The sequence below is a fragment of the Eublepharis macularius genome, chromosome 2 (genome assembly GCF_028583425.1).
Source record: "Eublepharis macularius isolate TG4126 chromosome 2, MPM_Emac_v1.0, whole genome shotgun sequence".
NCBI classification, from domain to species: domain Eukaryota; kingdom Metazoa; phylum Chordata; class Lepidosauria; order Squamata; family Eublepharidae; genus Eublepharis; species Eublepharis macularius.
In genome coordinates this window covers 12,198,801-12,219,865 of record NC_072791.1, presented here as the reverse complement: position 1 = coordinate 12,219,865, position 21,065 = coordinate 12,198,801, and the positions used below count along the sequence as shown (strand labels likewise).

Here is a 21,065-nt window from a genome sequence, read left to right as displayed (position 1 = left end):
TTTTTATTATAGCTGCAAATTAAGAATAGTTCAGCAGAATTATTAGATATAAAGACAGATGGAAAGATATTTAAATAGAAGTGAAAAATTAACTTATATAAGCAAGTTCTATGTAGATATAAGATGTAACTGATGACAATATGATTTAAATGATAACAGTTTATTCATTGTTTTTATATGATTTAGGTGATGGGTTTAGGTTTTATGTATGATCTTGATTGTTGATGACTAGTGGTGGATGATTGTAGAGGTACAATTTAGATGATTGTATTACTGTAGCTAATGTCTTATGTGCTTGAGTTTATTAATTGAAATAAAATAATTTACACATTTTGAAATAAGTTTGTGGCTTGAAAGTCCTATTGGACCCAGGTCTGCTAGTGGAGAGGTAGACCTCCTCTGCAACACGTGGAACTTGTTACCACCTTCTGTTTGAGGCACCACTTTCCTGGGGTCAGGACTTGGCTACAGACATCTTCTGGTCACACCCAGGCTAGATTACTGTACTGAGCTTTACCTGGGGCTGCCCCTGAAGACTATTCAGAAACTGAATTTGGTGTATTATGTGGTGACTGGATTTCTTTCCAGGGGCCGCCTCTCCATAAGGAGCACATACCCCACTGCAACATCTACCCTACCTACTGATCCACTTCTAAGCCTTGCTCTTACTCCTAAAAGTCCAAAATGGTTTGGTACTGCAATAACAAGCTCCTTTACATTTTGCCATGTGTTAATTCAGTTCTTCTCCAGAAGCCCTTCCCTACCTTCATTTGCTGAGCTCTGCAGGAGCAGGGCTTTTTTGGGTGTGGCACCCCAGGAGAGTTTTGGAGGACTCCATATAAAAATCATGACACCTAAGGCAATGGTGATGCACCCCTGCTTTGCACTTGCTTAGAAAGCTCCTTGTGGAGGTCACCATAATTCAGTTGTGACTTGAGGGTACATGTGTACATGGTTATGCATAACTGGCAGTTTACCCTTCACAAAGCTGTCTACTCTGCCTTCCATGCTTGAGGGCAAATGTGGCCAGCCATAGTACAGCTATCTCTAGTGACAGAGATCCTTGTTTAAAAAGCATACTTCTTATTTTATTGATTAGAAATCCAATAAAAAGGAAAGAAAAGAAAAAAATGGAGAAAAAAGAGAAAAAGAACAAAAATTGAAGAAAAAGAGCAAAGAAAAATAATACATATTTCTGTTTTCCATTTTTCGCTACGTTTTTGTGATGCGTGCTCCTGAGGTGCCTGCCAGTGGCGGGGAAGCTTTGGGAGCTTGCCCCCTCCTGCTGAGCGATCAGCAGACAAGGGGGCAAATCCCCAGGAGTTTGCCCACCACCGGCGGGTACCTGGGAACCCTATTTACAGCATGAGAAAGAGTATAGCTTAATGACTACTTCAGCTCCCAGGCTCTGGCCTGCTCAAGGCCACTTTCTCACAGGAACAAAGTAACTCACAGGTGCAGCCAGTTAGCAGACTAAAGGAACTTTCCACACAACAGGCCTAGTGCAAGGCCTGCACAAACAGCAGCCTGAAGCAAAGTTTCAAACTTATACCTTTAGGAGCCTGTTTTAGGGCACGATCTTGACAGGCGTCTGGTTTGGAGCCACTTTTTAAATGGAACAATTAGGGTTTGCTTACGTTAAAACAGATCCTCCTGCAATTTCTGCAGTTAGAGAAGTATGGAACATAATATCCCAACAATATCAATTTGACCCATTCTCACATGCTAAACTAACATTATGGTCCAAATTTTTTTTTAATGGAAAGCTTGGAAACACAAGGGTATTTTTTCTTTACATTAATAGATAGGTAATGATTATGAGTTCTTGTCATTTTTTCATGAGGTCTAAATAAGATTTGCTAACTTCTGCTGAATGGCAATGTTTACCATTGCAAGATTCAATCAATCAATCAATCAATCAATCAATCAATCAATCAATCAATCATTTATTACGGTCGCAAGACCAGCCAAGTTAAGTACGGATAAAAAAGAACGGTTTGCAACATTTGTAGGTGTTCAAATATTGCCTGGCAGCTTTGTGTACTTCAGAATCACCCCCACTTTTGGAAACTCTTATTGAATCAACACAGAACACAAACCCTACCATATTCGTTTATAAATATTTGATGTCCATCAATAAATATAATGTGCAGAGCCTTACAGATTAACGGAATAGTGAGCTCAACCGTCCAATTCTACCAAAGTAATGGGACAAAGCTTTAAACCTTATACCTGTTGATAGTATGGATCTTAAGCTGTGGCTTACTCAGGAAAAAATATGTTTAGAATATACCGGACACCACAGTGCCTTTCTACTAAAGGATTAAGTACAGTGTCCAATTGTTGACAATGTAATTTACAAGTTGTGTCTCTTAAAGCTTTGGACATGTTCGGTTATTGGGTCCTTTTGGGAGGAAGTCGTTACTCATATTAATTTTGCATTAGAATACTCATGCATTTTTGAGGATGGTTATGTACTTTTAAACTATCCAGAAGAACCAACAAAGCAGTATGGCCTTGGATTGTATTCAGGTGTGTGTTGTGTTATGTGCCATCTTACTCGCCTCCAGCCTAAAGGCGACTCAAGGAATGAAAGACCTCCAAAACGACCTATCATTAACAGACTTGTTCAGGTCAGAGTTCATCAGCTAAAGACACCAGAGCTGTTTCCATCACAAAGCCTGGCCTGTATTAACCCTAACATTTCTGACACCCCTCCACAACATGTGTTAACAGCGTAGGCCAAAACACTCCCATTTTATAATAAATTGTATTCCAATTATTTTAGCTGGGAAATGAACAAACCAATTCAGAAGGAGTAAAATACGGGCTGGATTTAATACAAAAATCTAATCGCTAAGCGAACATCTCTGTGATTTGCCCTACTGCTGACTTCTTTGAGAAGATGCATGGTTGCTCCCCTGCAGGGACTTCATGATGCTTGGCAAGACTGGGTTTGTGGCTGAAGCAGTTGCCAAAGTTGTAGCATTTATTGATCATTTAATAATCTATTTGTTAAAACATTTATACCCCCACCTTTTTTTTAAATTTAACCTGTAAAATACAGATATAATAAATTCAGATAAACAAACATCCATATTTTTAATCCATATGATTAAAAAGGCTAGGTCAAGGTAGCTTACAAAATGATTTTAAAACTTCCAAATTAAAACCAATATAAAATCTCTCCATCCTCACCCCTGAAAGATGCCTGCCCTTCTCTCCCCCTCAAAAAGTCTGGCAAAAGCCTTTCTGATTTCTCTCCCATGTGAATCTTTTTCTTCAACACTTAGCACTTACATAATTTCTTTCCTGTGTGGATTCATCAATGTACAAGAAGCCCTGAATTCTAAGAAAACTCTTTCCACACTCCATCCATATATATGGTTCTTCCCATGTGGATATGTCGATGGAAAGTAATGTGGGCCCTTTGAGCAAAATTTTTCCTACACTCCACACAATTACATGGCTTCTCCCTTGTGGTTTGCTCTGTACTCCAAGCAAACCTCTTCCCAAACTCCTTACATTTGTACACTTTATCCAGTCTGTGGATTTGTCAATGGAGAGTAATGTTTGCGTTCTGAGCAAAGCTCTTTTCTCTCTCCATGTATATATATGGTTTCTTCCCCATGTGCATTTGTCAATGGACAGTAAGTTGTGAACTCGTAGCAAAGCTCTTCTCACACTCCACACATTTACATGGTTTCTCCCCTGTGTGGATTCATTGATGAACAGTAAGGACTCCATTCTGCATAAACCTCCTTCCACACTCCATGCACTTATATGGTTTCTCCCCTGTATGGATTCGTTGATGGGAAATTAGTTGTGTACTCCGAGCAAACTTCTTCCCACACTCCATACATTTATATGGTTTCTCCCCTGTATGGATTCGTTGATGAACAGTAAGGTCTCCATTCCGCATAAACCTCTTTCCACACACTACACATTTATATGGTTTCTCCCCTGTATGGATTCGTTCATGTTCAGTAAGCTTTTTACTCTGAGCAAAGCGCTTCCCACACTCCATGCATTTGTATGTTTTCTCCCCTGTGTGGATTTGTTGATGGACAGTAAGGTCTGCATTCCAAGAAAACCTCTTTCCATGTTCAATGCATTTATATGGTTTCTCGCTTGCATGCATTTGTTGATGGACACTAAGGCCTGCATTCCGGGTAAAGCTCTTTCCACACTCCATGCATTTATATGGTTTCTCTCCTGTGTGGCTTCGTTGATGGGAAATAAGGTGTGTACTCTGAGCAAAGCTCTTCCCACATGGCACACATGTATACGGTTTCTCCCCTGTATGGATTCGTTGATGGACACTAAGGCTTCCATTCCAGGTAAAGCTCTTTCCACACTCCATGCATTTATATAATTTCTCACCTGTGTGGATTTGTCGATGGACAGTAAGGTCTTTGTTCTGCCTACAGCTCTTTCCACACTCCATGCATTCATATGATTTCTCCCCTGTGTGGCTTCTACAGTATCTATCAATCACTGATTGATGAATAGATGTTTTTCCATATGTGGGGCAATTGATCCTTCCATGGTATGGCAGGACGTCCTGGGATTCAGCATCCTGAGAAGCAGATGGTTCATTCTTCCTTTTCCATTCTGCCCCATTGCTTCTCCTCTGCTTTTCCTCTTCCAATTGGAGCTTGTGTAGCTCTTCCTCAGGCTTCCTCTGGGGACCATCAGCCCCTGGAATAAAGAAGAAAGATGGGTAAGGCCTTAAAACAAAACAGAATCTGAGGGAAAGGCCATTAACAATTCTTGATAATAACAGAAAACATTGAAGGGGAGACATATCCTGTCAAGTATTAATTGGTTGTTGAGTTTTCATGTAGGGTAAACTTAGAAAAATAGAGCTGCAAGTGACCCCAATGGTCATCCAGTTTGGTGTAGTGGTTAAGAGCATGGGACTCTAATCTGAAGAGCCTGGTTTGATTCCCCACTCCTCCGCTTGAAGCCAGCTGGGTGACCTTGGGCTAGTCACAGTTCTCTACACCCACCTCAGAGGGTGTTTTGTTGTGGGGATAATAATGGCATACTTTGTAAACCGCTCTGAGTGGGCATTAAGTTGTCCTGAAGGGCGGTATATAAATCAAATGTTATTATTATCCAGTGCAACCCCATGCACAATCGAGAAAATTCACAGCTACTCTCTTCAATCTCTCTACGACCCCTGCCCTATGTCCAGAGGAAGGCAAAAAAACCCTCCTTGGCCAATCTGGCCTGGAGGGAAACTTCTTCCAAACCCCTAAGTGGCAATTTGCATTACCCACATCAACTTCTATATGGCCAGATCAGGTAAGTGTGGAATTGCAATTCATGACCCCGAGTCCCTCGGTGCACCACGCACCCCTCCCTCACCCAGAGAGAACTCCTCCACCTCTTTGTCTTGCTTCCTATCAATGCTGATCACTAGAAAGAAAATGGAAAGGTCTGATGGAAGTTTCAGTGCTGCAAGCAATACTCATTTTGGCTTGTCCTCATGAGGGGAAGATTTGTTCCATTCTTTGAGAGGATAGAGGGGTTTCTTCTCTTTTCAGGGTCCAGTGACCTTCGAGGACGTGTCCGTTCATTTCACTGAGGAGGAGTGGGCACTACTGGATCCAGAACCTCTCTTGGTTCATGGTCACAACTACCTTTGCATCCTTATTTCGGATGATGTTTTGATTCCAGACATTTGCAAAATCCAATCTTGGTAGAGTTATCATAGACAAATATACACCTGTTTCTCCAATGGTACAAAATTCACTACATGAATGAGTAAGAACTCTGAAATGCAAGAAAGAAGCAGCTCTGAACCCACTGACAGAACTGTGGCTACCATACCCAAGAATCTCTTTGCAAGACCAGCCCAGATGGGAAAATGCAGCCCTGCTAGTACTGAAATACCACTGCCTACTTTGCTGGGAGGCCCTCCTTCTGTCCATCTCCCGGCACAGGTCATCCACCAGGGTGACAAAGGCTGTTTCAATCCCATGAACAAGCCTAAATTCAGAATTGAAAGGACCTAAACAAGTTGCTCATCCAGGAAATCTTGCAGTCCTCCAGCCACCACTTGTTCAATTAACTTAGAGCGGAACCACAAGTGACAAAAGGCACAGGTTGGACACTTGTCAGCTTCCCTCAAGTTTTGATGGGAAATGTAGGCAGCTTGGCGGAATGTTGGACAAGTGACAGTTGAAAAGTCCATTGGACAGCAGTCAGAGAGCCAAGCTGCGAGACCAGGATGCCTACATTTCCCATCAAAACTTGAGGGAAGCTGACAAGTGTCCAACCTGTGCCTTTTGTCACTTGTAGTTCCACTCTCACTTAAACATTTCAGACTGGTTAACTGAGATCTCCTCAGTCCTTTGTAGGCTTCTTTAGATGTGGGTGCAACAGTCTGTTTCTAGGGTGGAAAGACCACTCCTTTGCTCAAGGAGGTATTATCATCTCCCTCTCAGAGCCAGTCAACCAGGCCCACCCTGGCAAAGTCATACAAGAAGGTGGTAGGCCTCAAGACCCCAAGGATCCTGTCCACATCCTCAGACTGAATATGCTAAAATGTACTCCCAACAGTCCAAAGAGTCCCCACCTGGCACTGCCTGACCCTGTCACTGATAATGGAGAGTCCAATTCGGAACTGATGTGGAAGATTTTATCTGAAAAGTGCTGAGAAAAATGGTCACAGACGGCCACTGAGGCCTCGACTTCCTCCTGCGGTCCAGATCCCAACAGGCCCCTGACCACCCAGATCAGCTCCGCTGGCCTACAGTGTGCAGAGGCAAAGGTGGCTTAGAAGTGTTCTTTGCTTGTAAACAATGGAGTAGGCTTGAAAAGGAGCTTTTGCCATCTCCCTGGTCTTTTCATCTTCGGAGCCCCTCAGCAATCCAAGTGGCTACCTGAGGGTGCCAGGGAGCAGACATGTCAGTTCCCCAGGTCATTGTGCCATTCCCGAAGTCAACCAGGATATTGACAGAAGCGCCAACTGTATCTGCAGGAAAATCCCCCAGTGCTGTCAGGCTACGGGGGCCGAACACCTTCATCGATCCCCCACCACTTCACAGTCCTGTAAACCTGAAGCCCAGCAAGTAGTGATCTGTCTGGACCATCTTCATTCCCTCCCACCTTCTCATCTCCTTCCTCCTGCCCAGAGTAAAAAACATCACATCAAAAGTCTGTCCTGTGCAGGGTGTGGGGCCTGATATTCCCTGAGACAGACCCATGGTTGTCATGGAGGACTGAAATCCTGAGCTGCTCCTGAAAAGTTAGCCTGTTTAGGAATGCTGAAATCTCCCGGAACAACTATGTTACTATGGCATAAGATCTCCTCATGGCTTACAGTTTTGTTCCTCTTCTTATCAGCCCCACATACGATCTTCTCAATTTTTAATATTAACTTACGTTAATCAACATTTTTTGCATTCGGAGGCAGCTTTGTTCTCAACGCCCTGATTGCTGACACCAGAGGTGAGGTGCACCGGAAATATTTTTGTTGTATTTTCTCCCATACGCTTATTAGATTCTAACTTACCAGTTTATCACGGTAAAAGTATAGATCCCTATCATTTATCTTTATTTACAAGCAGAAATCTACTGGCTTTGTTACCAAGTTGCTACCTGACTCGTCAACCATGTTACCCTTGCACAAGTAGAATATAATCGGCGATCGGGTATGGCCTAAACCACTGTTCTTCTAAATAACTTGAACTGATTTTAAATCAATTCTATGTTTTTACTTGTCCAAATTGATATTTCTAAAGTGAGATGTTAGAATGAGCATCTTTCCCACACTAGACAGGAGTGGGGGGTAGAGGATAAAAGCAGCCCCCCTACAATCAATAATAACAACAATGTTCGATTTATATACCGCCCTTCAGGACAACTTAATGCCCACTCAGAGTGGTTTACAAAGTATGTCATTAATATCCCCAAAACAAAATACCCTGTGAAGTGGGTGGGGCTGAGAAAGCTCCTAGAAGCTGTGACTGACCCAAGGTCACCCAGCTGGCTTCGTGGAGGAATGGGGAATCAAACCCAGTTCTCTAGATTAGAGTCCTGCGCTCTTAACCACAATACCAAACTGGCTCTCAAAGAGGTCATCCAATGGGTATGACAACCCTTTCGATCTTACCCAGAGAAGCTTCTTCATAATAACACTTGAATGTTTTCTGCATCTGAAACTGAAGTGGAAACTGTTGAGAAAAAGAACTAGAAAAAGGCCGGAGGAGGGGTGGGGGTTCTAAAAAAGTTGAGTCCACCTGTACGGATTTCAAGGTTCTATTCTGTGCCCCACATACTATCTCAATGAATCCCTCTTACCTCCTGGTCTTGACTCTCGTCATCTGCATGGCTCAGGAGGAACCCTTCTGCCAGGCCCACTGCCTGGGAACTGCTCTCCGGTCCACATTCCCTGACCCAGCTCTCCATTTCTGGGGGCAGGATGGCCAGGAACTGGTCCAGGATCACCAGGTCCAGGATCTCCTTCTTGCTGTGCCTTTCTGGCTTCAGCCACTGGTGGCAAAGGCGGTGGAGTTGGCTGCAGACCTTTCGGGGCCCTTCAGCCTCCTGATAACGGAATTGCCTGAAGTGCTGGTGCTGCACATCTGAAGGGGGAAAATCCTCTTCCAGGCTCTTCTGCAAGGTTCCTTCCCAAACTTCCCTTCTGCTCCCAGCCTCTGCAGTATCAGGGCCTTTTCTTGCTTCTGGCCCGACTGAGTTCACCTCTCCCCTCATCCTCCCTTCCTCTCCAAACAGCCTCCACCTGCACCAGTGGATGGCCTTCCTCCTCTGCCAGATACTTTTTTCAAGGTAAGTGCAGGATATATGACCTCCTGCAAAGAGAAGATTGATCTGTGAGATGGATGAATGGATATAGATATAGATATTATATATAGACACCGAATCTAAAGAGATAACCCCTGACTCATGATGGCGCATGGAACACCCCAGAATCAAAGGTGTTTGAAAATAAAAAGCCGAAACGAAGAGGAGCTTTCACACAGCAAGCAGAAAGACTCCACTCTGCATAATAAAAGCATTGTGTGGCGATTCTGGCTCATGCTGGTCATGGGTCACCCCTCCGTTGTGGCGCCGCTGATCCAAATGGCCCGTGGGTGTACCCCTACCCCCCTGGGCCACCTGGTCAGCCCCTGGTTGTGCCTGTTTGCGTGCCTTGGTGGGAGCCCCTCATCAGCCTCCGTCGTGGTGCGAAAAGTGTTGAGGGGGGCCTGTAACTCCTCTCCCACCTGGGAGGATGTCCCTTAGCATCAGGGACACAACCTCTGCTCTCCTCCTAGGCTGGGGAGTTTTCTTGCTTTATATCCCCCACCCTCTAAGTGACTGACCTCCCCCCATTTCAGGGACCCGCCCCTAAGGCCACGCCCAAACCCTGGGATATTGGAGGCCAGACTGTTCCTCCCCACAGTCTGGCTGCCTCCCGGTCCCACCTCCTACATGGCCTGCCCCGCCATCAACTGGCCCAGCCTGGCTGGATCTTTTATGCTGGACTTCTAATTAATAACTGTTAACCTTTCATGTTTTTATTAAAATGTGCTTTTTAAGCCCATTCAGTTACGTTCTCTGGAGAGGCAGCATAAAACCCACTAAATAAATAAATGTTTTTGTCAAAGTCAGGCAGGATCTTGCAGGGTTCGGTGGCTGATTTGAGAAACCCAAGTCTGGTACGCCACTTTGCAGGGCTCGCTGACTCATTAAGAAGGCTCCTAAGTAAGCTCAGTAGCTATGAGATAAAGGGCCAAGTCCTCTTGTGGATCGAAAACTGGCTAATTAATAGGAAACAGAGAGTGAGTATAAACGGGCACTTCTCACAGTGGAGGGTGGTGAGCAGTGGGGTGCCACAGGGGTCGGTGTTGGGTCCAATGCTTTTTAACTTGTTTATTAATGATTTGGAATTGGGATTAAGCAGTGAAGTGGCTAAATTTGCAGATGACACGAAATTGTTCAGGGTGGTGAAAGCCAGAGAGGATTGTGAGGCACTCCAAAGGGATCTGTCGAGGCTAGAAGAGTGGGCATCCATGTGGCAAATGAGGTTCAATGTAGCCAAGTGCAAAGTAATGCACATTGGAACCAAAAATCCAAAATATAAATACAAGTTGATGGGGTCTGAACTGGCGGAGACTGACCAAGAGAGAGATCTTGGAGTCATGATAGATAACTCACTAAAAACGTCAGCACAGTGTGCGACTGCCATAAAAAAAGCTAATGCTATGCTAGGGGTTATTAGGAAAGGGATTGAAAACAAATCAGCCGGTATCATAATGCCTCTGTATAAATCGATGGTGAGGCCTCATTTGGAGTACTGTGTACAGTTCTGATCGCCACACCTTAAAAAAGATATCATAGCACTGGAAAAAGTACAGAGAAGGGCAACTAAAATGATTAAAGGGTTGGAACACTTTCCCTATGAGGAAAGATTGAGGCGCTTGGGGCTCTTTAGCCTGGAGAAAAGACGACTGAGGGGAGACATGATAGAGGTTTACAAGATAATGCACGGGTTAGAGAAGGTCGAGAAAGATGTGTTTTTCTCCCTTTCTCACAATACAAGAACTCGTGGGCACTCTATGAAATTATTGAGCAGTCGGGTTAGAACAGATAGAAGAAAATACTACTTTACACAAAGGGTGATAAACACATGGAATTCGTTGCCACAGGAGGTGGTGGCAGCTACAAGCATTGCCAGCTTCAAGAGGGGACTGGACAAATATATGGAGCAGAGGTCCATCAGTGGCTATTAGCCACAGGAGATAGATGGTATTCTCTTTGTGGGGAGGTGGTGCTCTGTTGTCTTGGTGCTGGAAGGAAGGCAGTGGGAGGGCTTCTGGTCTCCTGGCCTCACTGACAGTCCTTTAGATGGCACTGGATTTCTAGCCACTGTGTGTGACAGAATGTTGGACTGGATGGGCCACTGGCCTGATCCAACATGGCTTTGCTTATGTTCTTATGTTCTTAACAAATTGAGCCAGTGTCCATAACTTCAAAGAACAGACGATTTCTAAAAGCCAAAGATCTTCCACTAGCAAAGGCAACTGAAATGCGCAAGACTGCACCCCAAAGACAGAACATTTTTCTGGCAAGGAAAAGTCGTGCTGTGGGCAGCGCGCAACCTTCTCCCGCCAACGCTCTGCAAGCCAGGATGCTGGAGTCTATCTTGGTTGCTTGTCATCACCCCTGGATATTTGCCCCCGTAACATAGGGACCTCCCCTTGTGAGTGAGCTGATGCCCAGGGGTAGTTCTGTGTTATTTAATATGAATTCGTTTATGTTTTGTATGAACATTGTGTTCGACTCTGTATTGGATTTCTCCTAGTTTTCAAATTTTTGCAATCTTTACACAATTATAATTTGTATTGGATGTCCCAGCAACTGAACATGTTAGTTTACACTGTGTAACGTGCCTTGAGTTTCATCTGCCTTGAATTTCATAGGGAAAGGCGGGCTATAAATTACGTGCATCAACGAAAAATAAAATAGAGATTCCAAAAAAGAGGACATCTTGCTAAGGACTGCAGACAGCAGCGCAACGCAGACGAGAAAAAAACAGCAGGAGAAGCATCCCTTATTGCAAGAAGAGCTCAGCTCTACCCCCAGGGAAGAGGAGCTTCCAGAGAACAAGTAGAAAAGCTCTGGAGATCAAGGGAGCCCTCCGGCCAAGAGCAAGGAGGCCTTTTGCAAAGGAAATATTAACCCATTACTTACCTCTTTTCAAAAAGTCCTCCAAAACTGCTTCACTTCCCCTTCCTCCAATCAACACAGGAAATGAGTGCGACAAGTCAGGTGACTTTCTCTCTTCCAGCCTCTCTAGGAACTGAGACTCCTTCCCTTTAACCCTTAGGGTGACTCTCCAGAAAGCCAAAAGGGTCCACTTCTGTCTTTGTCCCGCGTAGGGTGCATTTTGACATTGAAGCCAAATAAAACCAAGCCGGGCAAGCTGGGTGTGCCCCTGAGGGCCAAGCTACACGTGACGAATTACACTTGCCTGGCAAGTGAACAGACTCACGTGTATTCCTCCCTGTTCACTTGCCATTCACTTGCACTCCACTTGATCAAGAGTCCTCACCAGCCCCTGCTTTTCAACCAACACCTTAAACCTTTCCACTACATTGCGGCACCGCCACAGAGGATAAACATGGATCCAAGGCATGGATCTTGAGGATTTTTACATGGGGTCCCCCCAAACCCATCATCATATCACTCAGCATGTCCATGACCACATAAGTTGGGAGGGACCCTGTTTAAAAATCCTCAGGATGCCTGAGGACCCGTGCCTTTGGGGCTGTATCTGCACCCTGAATCAGCAGATGTGTGATTGCCATGGCGCTGCCTATAGATTAAGACATTTTCTACAATGTGAGGGTTGGTTTTTATTTTGCTTCAATGTCAAAAAAAAATGTACCCTCTGCAGGGCGAAGATAGAAGTGGATCCTTTCTGCTTTCTGGAGAGTCATCCTAAGGGTTAAAGGGAAGGAGTCTCGGTTCCTAGAGAGGCCTGAAGAGAGAAAGTCACCAGACTTGCCACTGTCGCTTCTTGCTGTCCTTGGGTGAAAAGGGAGGCTAGGCAGCACTGGAGGACTTTTTAAGGTAAGTAATGGACTATCCCTGTTTTGGGGAATGGTAACCAGAGGGCTCCATTGATCTCCGGGGCTTACCTGCTTGCTCTCTGGCAGCTCCGCTTCCCTGGGGGTGCAGCTGAGTCCTTCTTGCAATAAGGGATGCATCTCCTGTTGTTTTTTCTCTTCTGCGTTGCGCTGCTGTCTGCAATCTCTAGCAAAGTGGCCTCTCTTTTGGCACCTCTTTATTTTATTTTTCTTTGATGTAAGTAGTTTATAGTCTGCCTTTCTCCGTAAGACTCAAAGCAGATTATACAGTGTAAGATAATGTGATCAATGGCTGGGACGTTCAATATTCAATAAACAATGCAATAGAAATGTGAAGAAACAGAATTCGGACACAGAGCAGAGACAATGCTAAAACAAAACATAATTAAAATGACGTGAAGCGTTAATAATGCAGAGAAAGTATCCAATAGGAGCACTATAACAGCAAAAGGCAGTACACAGTGGTATAAGCTACAGTCCCCGTCCCTTTGGCAACTCATTTCTTTGTATCATTTGTTTACTGCCCAGCCCTATTGCCTGGGGAAAGAGCCCTCCTGAATAATTCCGTTTTGCATTCACGTGTAGGCAGTAGGAGAAGACATATTCTGGTCTTGTCAAATAAACGATGAAGGAGTCTCCCCCAGCCCACCCTGACCCCTGATATATTGTGACACTATGGGGAGATCTACAATCAAGAATCACTCCCTATATAAAAAGGAGGGCAGCCATGCATTGGCACAAAAAATTGATTCCAAAACACAGATCCTTATGGATCCTAGGGATTTTCACACGGGTTCCCCCAAACTCTCATGGCCATGGGCTCACATGAGGAACTGCACCTTGGATTCTTGTTTTTGCACTGTGATGTAATTATTGTGTCATCAAGGGGAGACGCCTTTGATTAATATAGGGTCTTCACATGTATAACCATTTTGGCAACAGTGTAGATTTTGTCCATTTTCAGGATGGCTCAGGGGAGCAGAGCTGCCGTGGTGGGGCACAGGTAGAGAGGCAGTCCCATGCAGTTGTGTTCCCACATGGCCTTCCTGTTTTTTCTTGCTGTACTAGAATAGTAAACTTGGATTTTTGGAGAATGCATTCAACTATAGCTTACTGACAGTGGAACACTGTCTGCAGACTCAGCACAGCTTTTCCTTGCCAGCAAATGTTTTGCCATCCAGGTGACTTCTGCAGCCTGGCGCACTTCAGTTGCCTTTGCTAATGGAAGATCTTTGGCTTCTAGAAATCTGCCTGTCCTTTTGAAATCATGTACACCTGGGAAAATACGATCCATTCTTAATGATCCACTCTTAAGCCCTGCAAAGTCACATCAGACTTGATTTTCCCAAATGAGCCAACGAACTCTGAAAAATCTCTGCCTGCCTTTGCTTCCTTATATGACAAAAGTATTGGTTTATTTAGAGAATTTTTATGCTGCCTCTCCAGAGAACCTGACTGAGTTAAAAAGCACATCGTAATGAAAACACAAAAGGCTAACAGTTATTAATTAAATTCCCAGCCAAAAACATAGATCCTTGAACGACAACAAAGAAGACTTCTTAGACTGAAAGCAGCCTATCAAGAAAGTATTCACAGATCACCTCCTTACATCAAAAGGTAATCTTCAAAAACTTCATTTTTACTTGGCTTATAAAGCTCTTCCAACTTGTAATCGTATTTAGAGTTCTTGTCTGCAGAGTAAGTGAAAACATAGGAAAGAAATCAGTGGGTTGGGGTCCTGCAAACTTTCAAATTCCTTGTCTCTGGCTCCTCCATGGCTGTGGCAGCTTCCATGGACAAGCCAGACTGCTCCTGAAATCTTCTCCAGTTGTCTGCAGCACGATTCGAGTGATCCAGCATCTCTGGGACTCTCAGTTCCTCCATTCTGCTCCAGGACGACTCTTTCTAACGTCACAACTATTTTCTAAATATGCCCCCCGCTCTTGGTCACATGTCATGTTCTCTGGCGAAAGAAAACGGCAGGAATCTTTAGTTCATACTTTAGCAATGTTTTTATTAAGCAGAGTGAAGTATTTCTACTTGCTGTTTGTAAGCTCCTCTTCACTTGCTTCATCCAGCTTTTTTATTTCCAAACACCCTTGACTCCAGGTGCTCCATGAGCTTTTGTGAGTCACAGGTCACCGTATAGAGACAGAGATAGACACAGACATACACACACACCAGCAACCAAGCCCATTTGGGGGGAAAACGGGCTCTAGAAAATGGAGCGCCCTCCAGAGGGATGGGCCTGCTTGCCTGGGCTTCCTGCCGCGGCAGCACCTTCCGAAGAGACAGGCCACCTCATCTAGGCTTCCTGCTGTGGCGGTGCCCTCTAAAGGGACAGGCCGCCTCGTTTGGCCTTCCTGCTACAGCAGCTCCCTCCAGAAGCACACCAGGATAAAAGGTGAGTTGTCGCCAATATGGCTTGCCTTTTATATAATAGGATAAGTCCAACAGATTAGCTTTCTCTTTGCAGGAGGTCATACATCCAGCAGCTGCCTTAATAGAAGAATCCGGCAGAGGAGGAAGGAAATCCACTGGTCCAGGGGAGGCACGAGAGAAGAAGGGAGGATGAGGGGACAGCTGGACTCAGTCGGTCCAGAAGCAAGGAAAGGTCCTGATACCATGGAGGTTGGAAGCAGAAGAGAACTGTGGGAAGGAAAGTTGCATAAGAGCCTCAGAGAGGATTTTCCTCCTTCAGATGTGCAGCATCAGCATGTCACGCAATTCCGTTACCAGGAGGCTGAAGGGCCCCGAAAGGTCTGCGGTCGACTCCACAGCCTTTGCCTCCGGTGGCTGAAGCCAGAAAAACACAGCAAGAAGGAGATCCTGGACTTGGTGATCCTCGACTGGTTCTTGGCTGTCCTGCCCCCCAAAATGGAGAGCTGGGTCAGGGAATGTGGGCCGGAGACCAGTTCCCAGGCAGTGGCCCTGGCAGAAGGGTTCGTTCTGAGCCAGGAAGAGGACGAGAATCAAGATAAGCAGGTAAGAGGGATTCCTCAGCAGTATGTGGGCACAGGATATGATCAGGGATACCCTCGAAATCCAAACAGATGGCCTGAACTTTTTTGGACACTCCCAACCGTTTTCTCCGCATTTCCCCCTTCTGTTTCAGATGCAGAAAATGTTCAAGTGTTACCATGAACCTGCTTCTCTGGGTAAGATCGAAAGGGCTGTTGTACCTATTGGATGGCCTGTTTGAATATAGATGGTCTGCTTTTATTCCCTTGACCTCAATCTAATCTGGGAAAGATGCTCACTCATGCTTCTCACATTAGAAAGATCCCTTCGGGGAAGTAAAAACCTAGAATTGATTTAAATTCAGTTCAAGTTAATTGGAAGAACAGTGGTTTAGGCCATACACTATCTACAGTTATAATGGATTTACACAAGGGTAAAATGGTTAACCAGTCGGGTAATTACTTGGTCAAAATTGTGGGTAAAGAAAAATAATAGAGATTTATACTTTTACCATGATAAAGTCAAAAGTGAGAATTTAATAAATGTATGGGACAAAACACAACAAAAACAATTTCTGGTGCACCTCACCTCTGGTGTCAGCAGTCGAAGCGTTGAAAACAAAGCTGCTCAAAATTCAAAAAATGATGATTAATGTTAAAAATTGGGAAGATAGTATGTGGGGCTGATAAGAAGAGGAAAAAACTATAAGCCTTGAGGCGATCTTAACATAGTTGTTCTCAGGGACTTCAATATCCCTACAGAGGCTACCTTGTCAGAAGCAGTTCAAGATTTCAGGCCTCCATGAAAACCATGGGCCTGTCTCAGGTAATAAAAGGGGGGGAAGACCAGTATAATAAGTGGCAAAGAAGAAGAAGAATACCATACTATAATAGGAATATAAATAAACAATTTTTGTGTTGTATTATGTGAAAAATCAACCAAGTATTAATATGACATAGGTACAACTGAGGACACTGCTATACAACTCAGTCAAACAAACAAACTCAACGAAACCAATATAGATGTCCACAGAAAAGCATACATTCATGATCTACAAAACAGTGCCAATAGTACAGAAATCAGACCGGTGGGGCTATGATGGTTACAGTAGCCTCCTACCACCCAAACTGTCTCATAAAGTCCCCTGTCCAGTGAGCTAAATCATGAATAGGACTGAAACGTAAATAAAGCTGATAAGCTGAGTTGTAAGATGAACTACTAGCTGAGCTGTGAGGAGGGCTGAGCCATAAGTAAAGCTGATAAGCAAGGTACAAGGGCTGATTCTGCACATGTTGGATAATGCACTTTCAGTGCACTTTATCAATCATTTGAGGTGGATTATTTGTTCCGCCCACAAAAAAAATCCATTCCAAATGATCTAGAGAAAGACTTTTTATGGGGTGGTTTGCCATTGCCTTCCCCAGTCATCTACACTTTACCCCCAGGAAACTGAGTACTCATTTTACCGACCTTGGAAGGATGGAAGGCTGAGTCAACCTTGAGCCAGCTACCTGAACCCAGCTTCCGCTGGGATCGAACTCAGGTCGTGAGCAGAGCTTCGATTGCAGTACTGCAGATTACCACTCTGCGCCACGGGGCTCTTCATGCAAAAATTAATGGACTCATAAATAGTGTTTAGCCATTTAAAGAATTCTTCTACCCTGGAAACAGCAGCAATTTTTTTTTTAAAAACCCTTTTATGAATACTGATGTCACTTGAGTAAGGATTATTGTTGACATTGTATATAATAGTTTCTTCTGGTGCCGACATAGTAGTTCTAGAGGGCTGCCCATAGCAATGCCCAGAACTTGCAAATAAAAGTCTTCCTTGAATCTTTTTTCAAGAACAGTATCCAGGATCTCATGAAGAAAAAGTAGGTGGCAATTGTGAAGAGTGTTTACTCAAAATGATTTCAACTGTGCTTCTTGCCTCCTCATGGGGTAGACTAGAGCCATGACATCTATTGTTACTAACACCAACTCACTAGAAATCATGTGTTTTATTTGACTTATAAAATCTTTAGTATCTTAATAACAACAACAACATTCGATTTATATCGAATGCCCACTCCGAGCGGTTTACAAAGTATATTATTAATATCCCTACAACAATAACCATCTTGTGAGGTGGGTGGGGCTGAGAGAGCTCCTAAAAGCTGCGACTGACTCAAGGTCACCCAGCTGGCTTCAAGTGGAGGAGTGGGGAATCAAACCCAGTTCTCCAGATTAGAGTCCTGCTGCTCCTACCACTACACCAAACTGGTATCTTTAATGAATGAAGGAACTTGGCAAACAAACTGGTTCAAAAAGGAATATAATATTGACCCAGGGGTTCCACTTACAAATGTGTGCTTTTCTATGGATGTCTGAATTGGTTTCTTTGAGTTTACTTTTGTTTGAATGAGTTGTATAACAGTGTCCTCAGTTGTATCTATGTAGTACTAATACTCAGTGGATTTTATTCACATAATACAACACATAAATTAACATAATTACATTGTTTACGTTCCTTTTCTAGTGCAGTGTTATTCTTGTTCCTGTCTCAGGTTATAACAGGCCCCACACCCTGCGTAGGACACACTCTTGATATGGTGTTTTGCTCTGGACAGGAGGAAGGTGATGTGAAGGTGAGGGGACTGAAGAGGTCCCATTGTCATGGACAGGTCACTACTTGGTGCGATTTAGGCTTACAGGGCTGCCATGACTTCATAGGCTATGTTGTGCCTGTCTAAAGAAGCCTACACAGGACGCAGCATTTTTCAGTGGACTGGTCTGAAATCTTCCATTCTCAAGCAAGGTGATTGAACAGTTGGTGGCTGGAGAACCGCAAGCTTTCCTGAATGAGGCAAATTGTTTAGATCCTTTCATGTCTGGGTTTAGATTGTTTAGATCCTTTCATGTCTGGGTCATGGGACTCAAACAGCCTTGGTCATCCACAGGTGAATGACCTGTGCCAAGAGACGGACAGAAGAAGCACCGCCCAGTGAAGGAAGCAGTGGTACTTCACCCATTGCAAGCCTCTCTTTTTCCACATGTGCCTGTCTTGCGCACATGCAAAGAGATTCTTGGGTACAGTAGCAGTGATTCTATCAGTGGAGTTTGAACAGCTTCATATTTCTGAGTTCTTCCTTCTGTGATTCTGTAATTCTGCGAATTAAGAAGCCTGTATTTGTCTATGATAACTGTATTTGTCTATGATAACTGTATTTGTCTATGATAACTGTAGCAAGAACAGTTGTGTGACCATCAGCCAGGAGAATCTTATTTCCCCACACAAGGATACTAAATACCTGAAAAGATTTGAATGCCTTCCAATTATCTTTTGATCCTTCTAGGTGAGTCCTTGAAACCAACTCTTTGCAAGAGAGAGAATGCAGCTTCCATGTTTCCAGAGCAGGTAAGTGTGGAACTGCAGTTCATGACCCCGGGTACCTCCATGCACCACCCACCCCTCCCTAGCCCAGAGAATACTCCTCACTCTCTTTTCCGTGGTTGCTGTCGCTCCTGTTCACTGGAATGAAAATGGAAAGGTCTGATGGAAGTTTGAATGCTGCAACTAAACTTCTAAGTGTATTCATTTTGACTGGTCCTCATAAGGGGAAGATTTGTTACAGTCTCCATCTGAGAGGATACAGGAGTTTCTTTTTTTCTCTTTTCAGGGTCCGGTGACCTTTGAGGAGGTGTCTGTTCATTTCACTGAGGAGGAGTGGGCTCTACTGGATGCGGAAAAAAGAAGCCTTCACAAGGAAGTCATGGAGGAGAATTTTCAGAATGTGGCCTCTCTGGGTAAGGGTCCCCTTTCGCTCAATTCACAGAAGCTGGAGGCAAAAATTGCTCCTTCTAAGAAGGGTTCTCGTAGGGCCCTTTCAGTAGAGATTCTCAGTAGGTGAGTGGGGGGTTCCACACAAGAACAGAGGAAGAACTTTTGCATATTTAGTGGTTTCCCCAAGTATTAATTTGTATGCTAAAATATTGGTTTGTAAACTAAAAGGAACAGGTCATGGAATGTCAACAAGGCCTCCTCATGGGCCTTTCAGAGGAGTCAAGGAAGCCAACATTTTAAATAACAAATATAATATTATAACATAACAAACATAATATTATTTGGATTTACATAGGGCTCTCGCTGCACCTTTTATGAAGTACAAAAGGACGTTTCCTTGATCCTAGGACTTTATGATGGAATTCGGGCCAGTTACCCTGTATGGTGAGAAGAAAACAGGCCTTGATTCACCGGTGTTAATTCTGTGTTGGGCTAGCTGGGTTCTACCAGGGAAGCTAGATTGAAATCTCGCCAAGACAGCCTTAACCTGTTCTTACTAGTCTTTTGAGAGGGATGGGGCTAACTTCACATCATTTATGGTGCTTCTTTTGGTGACCGTAACCCAACCTGATAGATCAATCTCATTTTTCTTCCCACTTCTGGTTGTAAGGACCAGGTTACTTCAGTCATAATATGGTTTCAGAGTATAAACATGGAACAGTTTACATTGCCCCCCCTTTCACATTCACCGTATAATTTACATTAGAAACCTTATGTGCCATTTGGAAAGGTCCTTCCGAAGCCACTTCAAGTTTGTGTTTTCTGTGGGTTCTTCAGCATGAGGACTTCATCTCCAGGCTTGAAGACCTTCTCTCTGGCCTTGGCGTCATACTAGGTCTTCTGCTTCTGCTGGGCTTGATGTATATTGTCTATAGCAGTCGTACACAGTTCTTGCAAGTTCTCTTGGTGCTCTTGGAGGTAGGTGATGACATCTTAGCTCTCAAGGTCCTCTCTGCCTGTCTAAGCTTCTTTCAGGAAGGCTATCATCCTATCGCCTGATGTCCAAAGAGTAACTCGAAAGGACTGAAACTGGAACTCTGTATCCGTGGCACTCCTGTGGGCCACTTGCTCCTTTGATCTTGTATGACTTTCCAGATAAGTATTGACCTTTCCTTACTAAATGGGGTTTTACTAAAGTGACTTCAGCTCCTGTCTGCAATCTATAATTTCCTCATCATTTAAGTCTACAGTTTCTAGATAGTCCCTGTTTATACCTTCTTGCACCTTCCATATTTGCAGCACTCTAGCTGGTTTATCTCTTGGTCCGACTGTTTCTGGCTCAGAGTCTGGTAGTTGTTCTGTAACAGTTTCTGCCCATTTTACTACTTTAACTGTTTTGGGTGGGTTTGGGGTTTTTCCCTTTTCTAATTTTGGACAACGTACTTACATGTGTCCCTCTTCCTGGCAGTTATAACAAATTATCACTCCCCAACTAGTCGATGCTGGAGTGTCCCACCTCACAGGGCTGGTTTTTGATGGTTCAGTTTTTCCTAAGGACCCCCAAACTCAATTTTTCTTGATGGGGGGTTGGAATAGAGATCCTCCAAAGTCCCCTTCAATCTTGTCTAATAAGGTGGCGGCTTCATCATCTGTTTAAGCTCTTTGTCCCTCTGGAACCATTATGAGGGTACTTGTTGGTAATACTGTTCTAATCCTATCAGTTGTTTCAGTTT

The 21,065-nt window shown here is 44.1% G+C and overlaps 1 pseudogene; it reads left to right on the top strand.

Annotated features, from left to right (window-relative positions):
* Positions 1-21,065, top strand: part of LOC129324299 (zinc finger protein 420-like) — a 52,992-nt pseudogene that overhangs the window by 14,814 nt on the left and 17,113 nt on the right.